The sequence below is a fragment of the Mus caroli genome, chromosome 1, assembly GCF_900094665.2.
Source record: "Mus caroli chromosome 1, CAROLI_EIJ_v1.1, whole genome shotgun sequence".
Classification (NCBI taxonomy): domain Eukaryota; kingdom Metazoa; phylum Chordata; class Mammalia; order Rodentia; family Muridae; genus Mus; species Mus caroli.
In genome coordinates this window covers 22673835-22686171 of record NC_034570.1, presented here as the reverse complement: position 1 = coordinate 22686171, position 12337 = coordinate 22673835, and the positions used below count along the sequence as shown (strand labels likewise).

General features: G+C 35.4%; 1 long non-coding RNA gene across 1 annotated transcript in view; it reads left to right on the top strand.

Annotated features, from left to right (window-relative positions):
• Positions 1 to 2258, top strand: part of LOC110301147 — a 107691-nt gene extending 105433 nt beyond the window's left edge. Inside the window, exon 5 of the long non-coding RNA XR_002378687.1 lies at positions 2228 to 2258. This is a non-coding gene — a long non-coding RNA (uncharacterized LOC110301147). The remainder of the gene's footprint in view (positions 1 to 2227) is intronic.
• The last annotated feature ends 10079 nt before the right edge of the window (positions 2259 to 12337 follow it).

The window sequence follows — 12337 nt, the reverse complement described above, 5'->3', positions numbered from 1 at the left end:
GTATTGGGGACTTTTTGGATAGCATTGGAAATGTAATTGAGGAAATTACCTAATTAAAAAAAAATAAATAAAACTAGAAAAAAGAAAAAAGAAAAAAAAAGATGCTTCTCTTACAGCAAATGGAGAAAAACATCACCGGAAAACACAGCTGGGATGCCCTGACGAAATCAAGAGATTTGGGGGAGAAACCACAGCCAAAAATTGATACATCTACTTCTTATCTCCTTTATCTATGAGTCAGATAACATTGACATGATGGTGAAAAGATTGTGAGATTTCAAATTATAACACTATTTCTATTCACTATTGTGAAATTATTAAAGTCAAGGCTAAGTGAAAAAGAAGAAAATTTCCTGGGATTATATGAATTTCCAGGGATCTAAACACAACTGGTGACTGTTTTAAAGAAAAGTTAGACTAGCTCAAAGTGGTAAAATATAAATCTATACATACACAAACAAGAATTAAAGATTCAGCTGGTTATAGTATTTATTTAATAATTGTGCATATATATTAGGAAGAAGATTTTATATATTTGAGAGTGGTTGGAACAAGGAATGAGAGATAGGGTGGGGGCTTGGAAGTGGTGGAAGGAGGAAAGAGGAGAGGAATATGATGTAATTATATTTTAAATAAAATTTATAAAAATTAAATTAACCCTAGAATACATGTGTCATGAAACCAGAAAGGCAGATGGTGATGTAGAAAGATAAAGGGACAAACAACAGGAGAGAGGGAGGGTCATGGAAGGAGAGTGGAGGAAGGGCAAATGAAGAAAGAATAAAAACCTGTATGTGCTTAAATGCTATAATAAAACTCATCACAATGTTGTGTCTTAGATTTTTAATACATTAATAAAATATCATGACCAAAAGAACTTAGAGAAAATGGGTTTATGTCACTCTTATATCCAAGGCACAGTCCATCATTGAATGAAGTCTTAGTTGGGTCTTCTGCTGTAACTTTGAGGAAGAATTTGATGCTGTGACCGTGGATAAATACTGCTTATTGGGATGTTCACCATGGCTTACTGATCCTGTTTTCATATAAAATCAAGAGCTTCCTGCTTAGGGGACCACTGCTCACAGTGAACTGGACCCTCTTACACCCATCATGAAGAAAATAAATGAACTCTGTATACCACTCTGGTAAGGGAATTTTCCCAATATAATTTACCCCTTCAAAAATTATAGCTTGTACCTGGATGACAGAAAACTGGTCAGCAAGAATTCTAACATAAAAATGTATTAAAAATTAAAAACAAAGATCAATAAACATACTAGGTAATGACCAAATATGAAGAAATAAAAGATGCTTATAATGTGGTCCTATCTCATAAATGATAAAGATTATGTTATATTAGCTGTGCAGTATGAATATTATCAGTGACATACAATATAAAACTTTAGAATTATTTTCAAAGACAGTACTGCTTCAGGGTTCTAGGTCATCTAACTTTTTTCCTGACAATGACACCAGTGAAAATTCTAATGACAGACCAACCTGATTATTGACGAGTAGTGAAATGTGGGCCTGTTTAAATACTAAAATATGTTTATGCATGATAGGAAGTCATTAGCAAGCATAGTTTCTGTACAGGCACTCACTTGTTTTCCATGACCTAGAGAGTAATGATGTTACCCTTGGGTAATGTTAGAAGCAGCCTTATTTTGTAATTGAGATATTTCATTTTATTTCACACTTCTAAAACTTTCTATATTTTGATTTTAACATTTTAAAAAATGTTTAAAGTTTGTTGTTCCATAAATGATTTATTATATAAGTTTAAATCTTCTTACAAAAATCATAAACAATCATTTTAATTCAAACCACATCATAATGTCTGTTAGCTTTTATTTTGGGTTAATATTGAGTTTAAACATTGTTTGAAAGACAAATTTGCAAGTGTGTCTTTTGAAAGGGAGAACAGAGGTTTCTTCTACTCAATCTTTTTTTTTCCACTTTTTTCCAAGGCATCTTTGCCTTGAAACTGGTTGACAAAATAAATAGTTTAAAATCTGTTTTTATAAGTACAGTGCAGATCAAGTTCCTTTGCCCTGTTGGCCTGTTCCCAGAGCAAAGTCTCATGTGAAGCCCTGAAATGATCCATCTCTGCAAGGCGATCAAGGCCTTTTCAGAGAAAGCCTGTCCTTGCTGTTTCATAATGCTGTCCTTTATAAACTTACTGCCGAGTTTTACAATAACACTCTCTGATTTTCTCTTTCAGAGAAATGCCACAAAGGATCAAAGGAAAACAGTAAGTTTCTAAAGAAAGGGATACTTGAAATCAAAACAGTTTGAAGTAATTTTAGGTGAACTTTCTTTAAATATTACTATAGAATGAACTATGAAAAGGGAAAGGAGTCTATACTTTAAGGGAGTTACTATCCAAAAAGGGGGAACACCATATTAATATTCAAGCAGTCAGATTTATGATGATTATGAGTTTTCAAGTAGGTATTTTAATAACTACATATTTTCATTTCTAGGTTACAGTGTTAAATTAAACTCTAGTCATAAAATTCATGGAAAATTGAGACTTTAATGTAATCTGCCATTTACCTATTTCCTTCAATAATTTTCAAACTATGCATTGTAGAACTTAACTTTATATATGTGTATATATATATATATATATATATATATATATATATATATGTTAGAATACATTTTTACTAGAGCAGAAGTGGTCTGCATGTTTCATTCTCTGTGGATTCACCTGACTCACTCTTTTATACTTTCTGAACAATCAGATTGTCAAACGAAAAAAAAAATGGTTAGAGTTAAATATAATATACTCTTTTAACCCTATTTCTAAATTCTAAAATATAATTGAAAAGTACATTTGTACATAACTATGCTCAAAATATATTTGATATAAGTATGCATTAGGAGATTACCATAATCAATCAAATTAGCTTATCTATCTTTTTGCATAATTATCTCTGCTTTCTTTTTGTATAGCAAGACTATTCATGATCTTCTCTCAGCAGTTTATAAGTACGGAGTAGATTTTTATTAACTATTTTCTCAATTATTATTAGTGGACTATATTTCTCAAAACAGAAGGCAGTATTAACCATCTCCTAATCTCCTACATTTCTCTGCCCCTATAGGGGGAAAGTGTTCTTTCCCCAAAGTGAGATCATCCCTGCAATAACACTGAGCCTGAGGTATTTGTACATATGGAATTATTTCATTGGATATGTCTGAACATGTTTGGAGCCTCAGAGCCAAAGGGTACTGAAAAGAATGCTTCATGCTTGCATCTGGTGAAAATGTTTGAAGTAATTTTAGGTGAACTTTCTTAAAATTTCACCAGAATTCATAAATAAATAAATAAATAAATAAATGACTAAACTCACAAGGATACACAAATTTCAGATATTTTTACAATTTAATCAGATGTTATTCTCGTTATTCTTTGGCATAACATCATTGTGTAATCCGCACATGTCCTGAAATTTTGATGGAAGTTGACTTTAAACTTTGTCAACTCATTCACTGAGAAAGGAGAACTTGAAAACAACATTTAGTACCTGAAGGTATGGACAATATTTTGATACTACAAAACAACATATTCTCTGTGAAGTTCATGCTAAAGAACTGCAGTCAAACACAAAGTATTTACCTAAGTTTCATTCTTGCAGTAAGTATATAGTGGGCTACATTAGAATGTATCCACAACTGCAAGAAGTCACATAGAGTCCACAGTCAGTAGGTTGGAACTGCATGATGGGTTTTTAGGTGATTATTGATGCATACCCTTTTCCATGTTTATTGTATTAAAAATAAAGAGAACAAAAAGTGTAAAATGTGTACTTTTTAGGAAGAAAAACACTGAATGGGATGAATGTTGCAGAAGAGGCAGAGTCAAACCAGATAACAAGAAGAAAACTGTTAACTAGTATAATTTGGATAAACCATAAACTTTTGACTTAGACAAACTTTTCTTTGGGAATAGGAACTCACTCACTCATTTCTTTGAAATGACCTCACTTGAAGGGATTGCCATCAGAGTTGATCCCTCCAGGAAAATGGCTACCTAGGAAAATATTTTGTTGTTGTTGTTCAGCTACTGGGGTACTTGAGGATCAGAGTTGGCTCCATCTGAATGTACCATTGGGACATACCTGGTTCTTTAATTCATGAAGTATTTGTTTTGGAGAGTGAATGGCATTGAAGAGAGAAGTCACACAGCTAGAGTTGGCACAGATGTATGGGAGGAGCAGCCAAATACAGACATGTGTAGATGATGCTACCATGAAGTTGAAATGCCCAAGGAAGAGTACAGGGCTGTTGTTTGTCATGGTGGGTTTCAGTATTGATACGTTTGTTGTTTTCTTGGGTGATTTTCAGTCCCTGATTTGGAAATTGGTTTATTCTATGCCATTGTATGTTGCAAATATTTCCCTTTCTTTTCCACTGACAGTTGTACCATGCATTATTAAACAAAGGTATAAAGTCCACCAAAGGAAGAGATGCCTTAGGCAGAGTCTATGTGTGTAGATGTTTCCAGATAGAGAGATCCCACTGTGCTTCCTGTGGAAGCAGGACATATCAGCCCAACTTCAATATGTGGCACTGCATGGGAGCACTGTCATCCAGGAGAGTTCGACCAAGCTTTGGTGTTCAGAGTTTTAGTAGTGATGGACTGATTACCTATGATTGATCTCAGCCTATATGTGACTAATACCATATTGCCCAAAGTCTGCACCAAAGCCAAGACTACCAGTTATGACACATATCCTTTTCCAGAAGCCAAGGGTAAAGTCAAATTTACTTTAAATAACTTCTGTTGGCTGAAAGGACCCTGATATAGCTGTCTCTTGTGAGGCTATACCAGTGCCTGGCAAATACAAAAGTGGATGCTCACAGTCATCTATTGGATGGAACACAGGGCCCCCAAAGGAGGAGCTAGAGAAAGTACCCAAGGCTCTGAAGGGGTCTGCAACCCTATAGTGGAACAAACATATGAACTAACCAGTACCCCCAGAGCTCGTGTCTCTAGCTGCATATGTAGTAGAAGATGGCCTAGTCGATCATCACTGGGACAAGAGGCCCCTTGGTCTTGCAAACTTTATATGCCCCAGTACAGGGGAATGCCAGGGCCAAGAACTGGGAGTGGGTGGGTAGGGGATCAGGGCAGGGGGGAGGGTATAGGGGACTTTCAGGATAGCATTTGAAATGTAAAGAAAATATTTAACAAAAAATTGAAAAAAATCTTTACTTAGACTATCCTTGTTTATAGGAACCTTTACTATCCTCCTCTATCAATGATGGGATATATTATGTCTGTCTAAAGTAAAGTGTGTAAGAATAAAAGAAATATTCAGTTAGGAGATTACCTTGACTTAAAAGAGGACTCTGAACTTTGGACTTTTGAACAGTGCTGGAGCTGTAAAGCCTTAAAGATTTTGGAGTAGAACTCAATTTTTTTTCATTATTAAATGGAGAAGAGTCAAAGTTGTTCAAGGGCAAAAAAATTATATGAATATGTAATGGTGCTCATGTATTTGTAATCTATGGCTAATAAGATGTTGGGGTTAAATTGAAGGATCTCTAGGTAGTGGAAGTGCATCAGTGGAGGACAGGTCTTATGTTTTGTAGAGTCCAAGCTCTCTGTCTACTTCCCTTTTCATGTATTTGTAAGTAAACAACAGGGAAGTTGTTGGTACCATGTCTTTCTACCCATCCATTGTTTCCTACACCTTCTCAGCCATAACCCAGCACCTTTCCTTTTTTCCTTAACATGATTTTATCAGACACACTATCTTAGTTTGAGTTTCTACTGGTGCAAAGAAACACCATGACCAAAAATCAATTGGAGAAAAAGGATTTAATCTCCTTATACTTTCACATCATTGTTCATTATCAGTGGAAATCAGCATGGGGAATCAAACAGTGCAAGAACCTAGATGCCAAAGCAGAGGACATGGAGGAATGCTACTTACTGGTTTGCATAACATAGCATACCCAGACTGAGTTCTGAGAGAAACCAGGCCCACCAGCTCAATGATGGAAGCATCTAAAATGGACCGGGTTCTATCACTTTGATGATTAACTGAGAACATGCCTTATAGTTGAATATCATGAGGGCATTTCCTCAACTGAGAGTCCTTTCTCTTTGATGATTCTAGCTTGTGTCTTACGTAAACCCAAATGAATGTACAAATGAGCAAACCAAATTGAAAATAACAACAGAATAAATATTTCCAAGGAATATTAAATATGTCCAAGTCATTAATACCTTAAAAACTGTAGTTTTCCCTTCTTAAAATATTATTTTCAAAATTTTCAGCTGAAATTTTTTTCTCACTTACCAACACATTGTTTTTTTTCCAACTGTGTCTTCTTCTGAATACATTAAATGTATTCCAACTAGCACTTTTGTCTTGCCTAGAATTTACTTGGAACTTTTCTAGTTCCAGATACCTACCAAGTTCTCCACTTAGAATTTTGGGAGTTTTCACCTGGCAGGGAGAGAGTATGATCTAAACAGAGCTTAAGTACCCTTGACATTATTTTTTCCCCATCAGATTGAAAGATTTCAGTTTATTGAAAATCTTAAAACTGTTTTGAAATGTATAAAATATTTAGTGAGCATTGAAATTCAACATTTCCTGTATCTGTTAATATATATATCAATTTAAAAGAAAAAAAATAGGTTTTAATAAGGTGCTTATAATATATTAAAATGGTCATTTTTTGAAATATATATGCATGTTTTCATGATATAAGTGATTGTTCCTATCTCAAGGCTGCTTTCAAAACAAAAACAAATATCCAGTCTTATTTTTGAAACATAGAACAACAAATCAATTTCCTTAAATTTGAGTTTCGCTATAATCATCAACATATGTATTTTTTCACGTTAATTGTATCATTGTATTTAAGTATACCATGAAAACTCTTGTAAAAGTAAACATTTAATTGAGGCTGACTTACAGGTTTAGAGACTTAGCCCACTATCCTCATGCTAGAAGCATAGATTTAATGCAGCTGGACATGGTGCTGAAGTATTTGTGATTCCTACATCTTGATTGGTAGGCAGCAGGAAAGAGTGACCTTCTGGGCATGCCATGAGTTTATGAAGCTTCAAAGACCTCCCTGAAAGTGGTACATTTCCTACATTAAAGCTACCATCATTTCATCAATGCCACATATCCTAATGCTTTCAAATATTGTCACTCCTTATAAGCTCATTGGGACCATTTTCATTCTAACCATTACATGAACACACACACACTATAATTATATATAGGGTCCAAAGTGTACAATGTAGTATCCAGGCCACAATCCCTAAATATATAAGCCAATAAAATGATATAGGACTTCATGGAAAATTCCAAATTTCATATATATATATATATATATATATATATATATATATGTAAGCAACTTTCATGGGGTATATCCTTATTCTGAGTCATTTGTGGTCACTGCCTGGGTCTCCAGTAAATCTTCGTCAGGAGAACATAAAACCATTAGGTTTAGTGATACACTAGGTCCTGCCCAAGCTCTCTACCCCTAGCTAAAGGACCTCCATAGCTTTGCCAGGACAAGTCATTGCCCCACCAGATTGTGACACTGAGCTATGCTGGAATGCTGGATTCAATGATTTAGAGAGTAAGGGAATATTAGAATAAATCATCTATAAGTACATAGATAGTTACAGTTATCTAACTGTAGAGGATATAATACATCAAGAGTATGTGTTTGCCTAAATTTAAATAACTGAGCCAATGATTGTTGTTGTTGTTGTTGTTGTTTCAATTGTGAGGTGGTACAGAACTATCTGTCTTTTAATTGTCTGGCATAAACACAATTTTTAAAATCTATTATTTATAAAAGTCTCTCATCAATTCCCATATTTAGATTATGACTTACAGTAAAGGATAAAAGTGAAATGATATCTGTGGGATGTTGTGGATAGCCCTGGGGATAACTGCATTTGCTGTTGTCTTAGTCAGGGTTTCTATTCCTGCACAAACATCATAACCAAGAAGCAAGTTGGAAAGGAAAGGGTTTATTTGGCTTACACTTCCATACTGCTGTTCATCACCAAGGAAGGTAGGACTGGAACTCAAGCAGGTCAGGAAGCAGGAGCTGATACAGAGGCCATGGAGGAATGTTTTTTACTGGCTTGCTTCTCCTGGCTTGCTCAGCCTACTCTCTTATAGAACCCAAGACTACCAGCCCAGAGATGGTCCCACCCACAAGGAGCCTTTCCCCCTTGATCACTAATTGAGGAAATGCCTTACAGTTGGATCTCATGGAGGCATTTCCTCAACTGAAGCTCCTTTCTCTGTGATAACTCCAGATGTGCCAAGTTGACACAAAACTAGCCAGTACAGATGTTAATTCTGTTCTCCTGTGAAGGGCTGCAAACAAGGAATGAGTCAGCACTCAGGTGGTTTCCTGTAAACTTTCTTCCCACCTTAATTTATAAATAAAGGCTAGAGCCAGTGATTGTGCAGGGAAAGAAAGGTAGGTGGAGTTGAAGGTTTGAGAGAAAAAGAGAGAGGACAATGGAGGAGGAAGAAGAAGAAAAGTGGAGCAGAAACACCTGGCCAGGAGAAACCACAAGGTAGATGGTCTCTTATATGGGGAAGATGGTAGCATAGTGGTAGGTCTGCCCAGTCCAGCACACAACACATATTCATATTAATTGAGTTGTAATTTCATTTCCCGGGCTTATTCGGGTTGGAGATTTAGTGCAACAGTGGGAGACTCGGGTATTGAAGCTCTTCTTGACAACTGAAGAGGGCAATGATGACAACACCCTATATCAAACTGGGACCAATTTCTAATTTTTTCTGTGGAGATACCAGACAAATCCAGATTCTCAGTCAGAGAACCAGATTCCTGGGGGAGTGGTGAAGACTCAATTCCCAAGTATGTAACAGACACACTGTATAAAAAAGTGTGTGTCTCAAAATATATTCAAAAACTATGATTGACAGAGCTGATAATAGAAACTGAACATTCAAAATTTATTTTTCTGTGAAGAAAGAGAACAAAGACTATATTCTTGGTGTTCTATCTTTAACAAGATTGAAGCATCTATTGAAGGATTTTGTGTTAACTGATTTTACACTTGTGAAGAAAGGCTTTGAGAAAATTTTTAGGTTTTGCACTTTTTGAGTCAGGTTAGATTTACTACCTTCCCAATTCTAAAGGGCATCCTAAGCCTCTCCTAGAGGGAATGTTCCAACACGTTAGTATGTATACAATAGGTTAGATATCTAACTTTTTGTCATTTTGATAGAAGTGATTATTACAGACATTCATATGTGTGGGGATATCCATACAGATTGAAACAATCTATAATATAGTATTTAATAAATCTACCTTCCCACATTGTGTATAATTGGATTTGTATTAATTAATCACATTGGAACTACTTTAAAACATTAATAATGTTTTAGTGATATTATTCCAGTAGTAGTTCTAAGCCTACTTAAGCTTGCACATATGTATTACATTTTAATCTATAATAGTAGTATTTTCCATACTATTTATTAAAATATTCCATTGTAGAGCTATAGCTTTTCTAAATTACATGCTATCACTTGAAACTTTAGAATGATAGCTTTCCTCAATTATCTATTTCTTTGTCTCATTCAGAGTCTGTCTTAAGATCATTATCATTTCAAATTTTACATTGTTATATTTGAATATTTTCATTTATTACTTCCTTGTTCTACTAATGGAATAGAAACCAATTTGGGGTCTTTTCTTGTAGTTAGTGTAATAAAAGCAATATACAGCAAGTGAATAGCTAGCATCAAACAAAATGGAGAGAGACTGAAAGCAATTCCACTAAGATCAGGAACAAGAAAAGGCTGCCTAATTTCTCCCTATCTATTCAATATAAAATTGAAGTTTTAATCAGTGTAATAAGACAATTAAAGGAGATCAAGGGAGTACAGATTGGAAAGGAAGGAGTCTCAAAGTATTGCTATTTGTGGATAATATGATAATATACATAATCAAAACTGAAAATTCTGCCAGAGACCTCTGACAGTTGATAAAGCCCCTCTACAAAGTGGCTGAATACAAAATTAACTAAAATGAATCAATAGCCCACCTTTTTGCAAACGATAAATGTGTCAAAAATGAAATTAGACAAATAAGACCCTTTACAATATCCATGGATAATATAAAATAGCTTGGTGTAATTCTAATCAAGGAAGTGAAAGACCTGTCTGACAAGAACTTAAAGTAACTGAAAAACAAAACTGAAGAAGACCTCAGAAGAAGGAAATATCTCCCATGTTCATGAACATCTTCAATTTTAAAATAAATTATTTCAATTACATAAGCTAAAGTTATAAGATAAATGTGATGGTTTGTATATCCTTGGGCCAGGGAGTGGCATCACTTTGAGGTGTGGCCTTGTTGGAATAGGTGTGATCTGGTTGAAGTAGGTGTGTCACTGTGGGTGTGGGCATAAGATCCTCACCCTAGTCACCTGGAAGTCAGTCTTCCACTAGAAGTCTTTGGAAGAAAATGTAGAACTCTCAGCTCTGCCTGTGCCATGCCTGCTTGGATACTGCCATACTCCCACCTTGATGATAATGGACTGAACCTCTGAACCTGTAAGCCAGCCCCAATTAAATGTTGTTTTTTATAAGACTTGCCTTGGTCATGGTGTCTCTTCACAGCAGTAAAACCCTAACTAAGACAATAGTTTAAATAGTATTAAACTTACCTCCCATTTGCTCTCTCCAATTCCTTGAATGTGCTTTATTAAAGTCTTAGAGAAAGTTACTGCTAGCTATATTAACCACTTAACATCATTCACACACTTTGACCTCTGCCTCTTTCAATACATTCTTAAGTATTAAAATTGAAGACACATATTTTCAAGGGTTCTATCATAGTGTTTGTTTTGTCATGTTGTCCTAAGCTGGAAACTTCTGAGAATAGTGAAGTACAATTGAGAAAACACCTATATATAAAAAGCACACAGAAACTCTCCCTCTCCCTTTCCCTGTCCCTCTCCCTGTCCCTCTCTCTGTCACACACACATACATACACACAAATTATTAGACACTAAGTCTACAGCATCCTTCAATAGTGTGTTTATTTACTATTCCTCTAATTACATGTGCATCTATTTGTTACTGAAGACAAAAACGAACATTGAAATCTCACTTAAGGGAAGATAAACTACTTGCATGACAGATTTAATATAGAAATAATTTGCAATTCATGTGTATAGGTAATGTCCTATGTACTGGCTAGTGCTCTTACAAGTTGACACAAACTACCATATAAGTCAACTACCATAGGTCAACTTCTCAAGTGCTGTCATAGCCTGTTGTGGGTACTGATATTCTTGGCCAAATACTTCTAAAGTGTATATAACAGCAACCTGAACAACCTATGAGTAAGCCACTAAGCAGCATTTCTCCATGGCGTCTGCATATGGGCCTGCCTTCAATAATGGACTATGATGTGAAATTATAAGATGAAATAAACCTGTTTTTCCTAAATTCTTCTTGGTCATAGTCTGCTATTACAGCAATAAAAATCCTAACTAAGCCATAAATTGGGACAGGGTTGTGGTTTATTGCTGTGACAGGCCTTGTCATGTGTGATATTGAGGAAATTATAGAGGGATTTTTCAGGCTCTTGGCTAGAAAACCAAGTGTTGTAGACTTAATGAAATGTGGTGGGAACATAGAAGATATTGTTGAGAGAATGAGAGATGTTGGAAGCCTGATTTGTAAAATCTCAGAGAAAAAATATGACTTCTTTAAAGCCTCTACCCGCCCCATCTGATAGTTTGAACTAAGATCCAGTAAAGTGAATCTTTTGCTTTACTTAATCAGTTGATACTGGGCATATGAATCAAGTGGGATTAAAATGAACACCAGTGTTGATAAACCTAATTGTTTTGGGGTCAGCATGCTCAGAGAAACTGCAGTCCTAAGGAGACCAAGACAATGTCATGTTGGTAGGTAAAATTGGTAATGTATAAGTATCTTCCATATGCTTCTAATTTTGAAGATTTTAAGGTGTCATTGAGAACAGCTGAGACCTGGGACCAGAAAAAGCCAGAACAGGCCATTGGGAAGGTTCCATCTCAGTTTCCATAGAAGCTCTAGTGCTGAAAGCTTCACAGACAGAACTTGAGACTTGGCACCATGCAGTCAAGGTCAAAGTCATTAAAAGAACATGGGAGAGGTTATTTGTGAAGGTATAGCCCAGTTGTAGAAGATACACCAGAAGTTTTGAGATGACAGCACTGCGAGACTGTGAAGTGGACATAGAAGACAAGGTCTTTGTTCTGTGGATGGCAATTATGATTTTAATGATGGTGGTG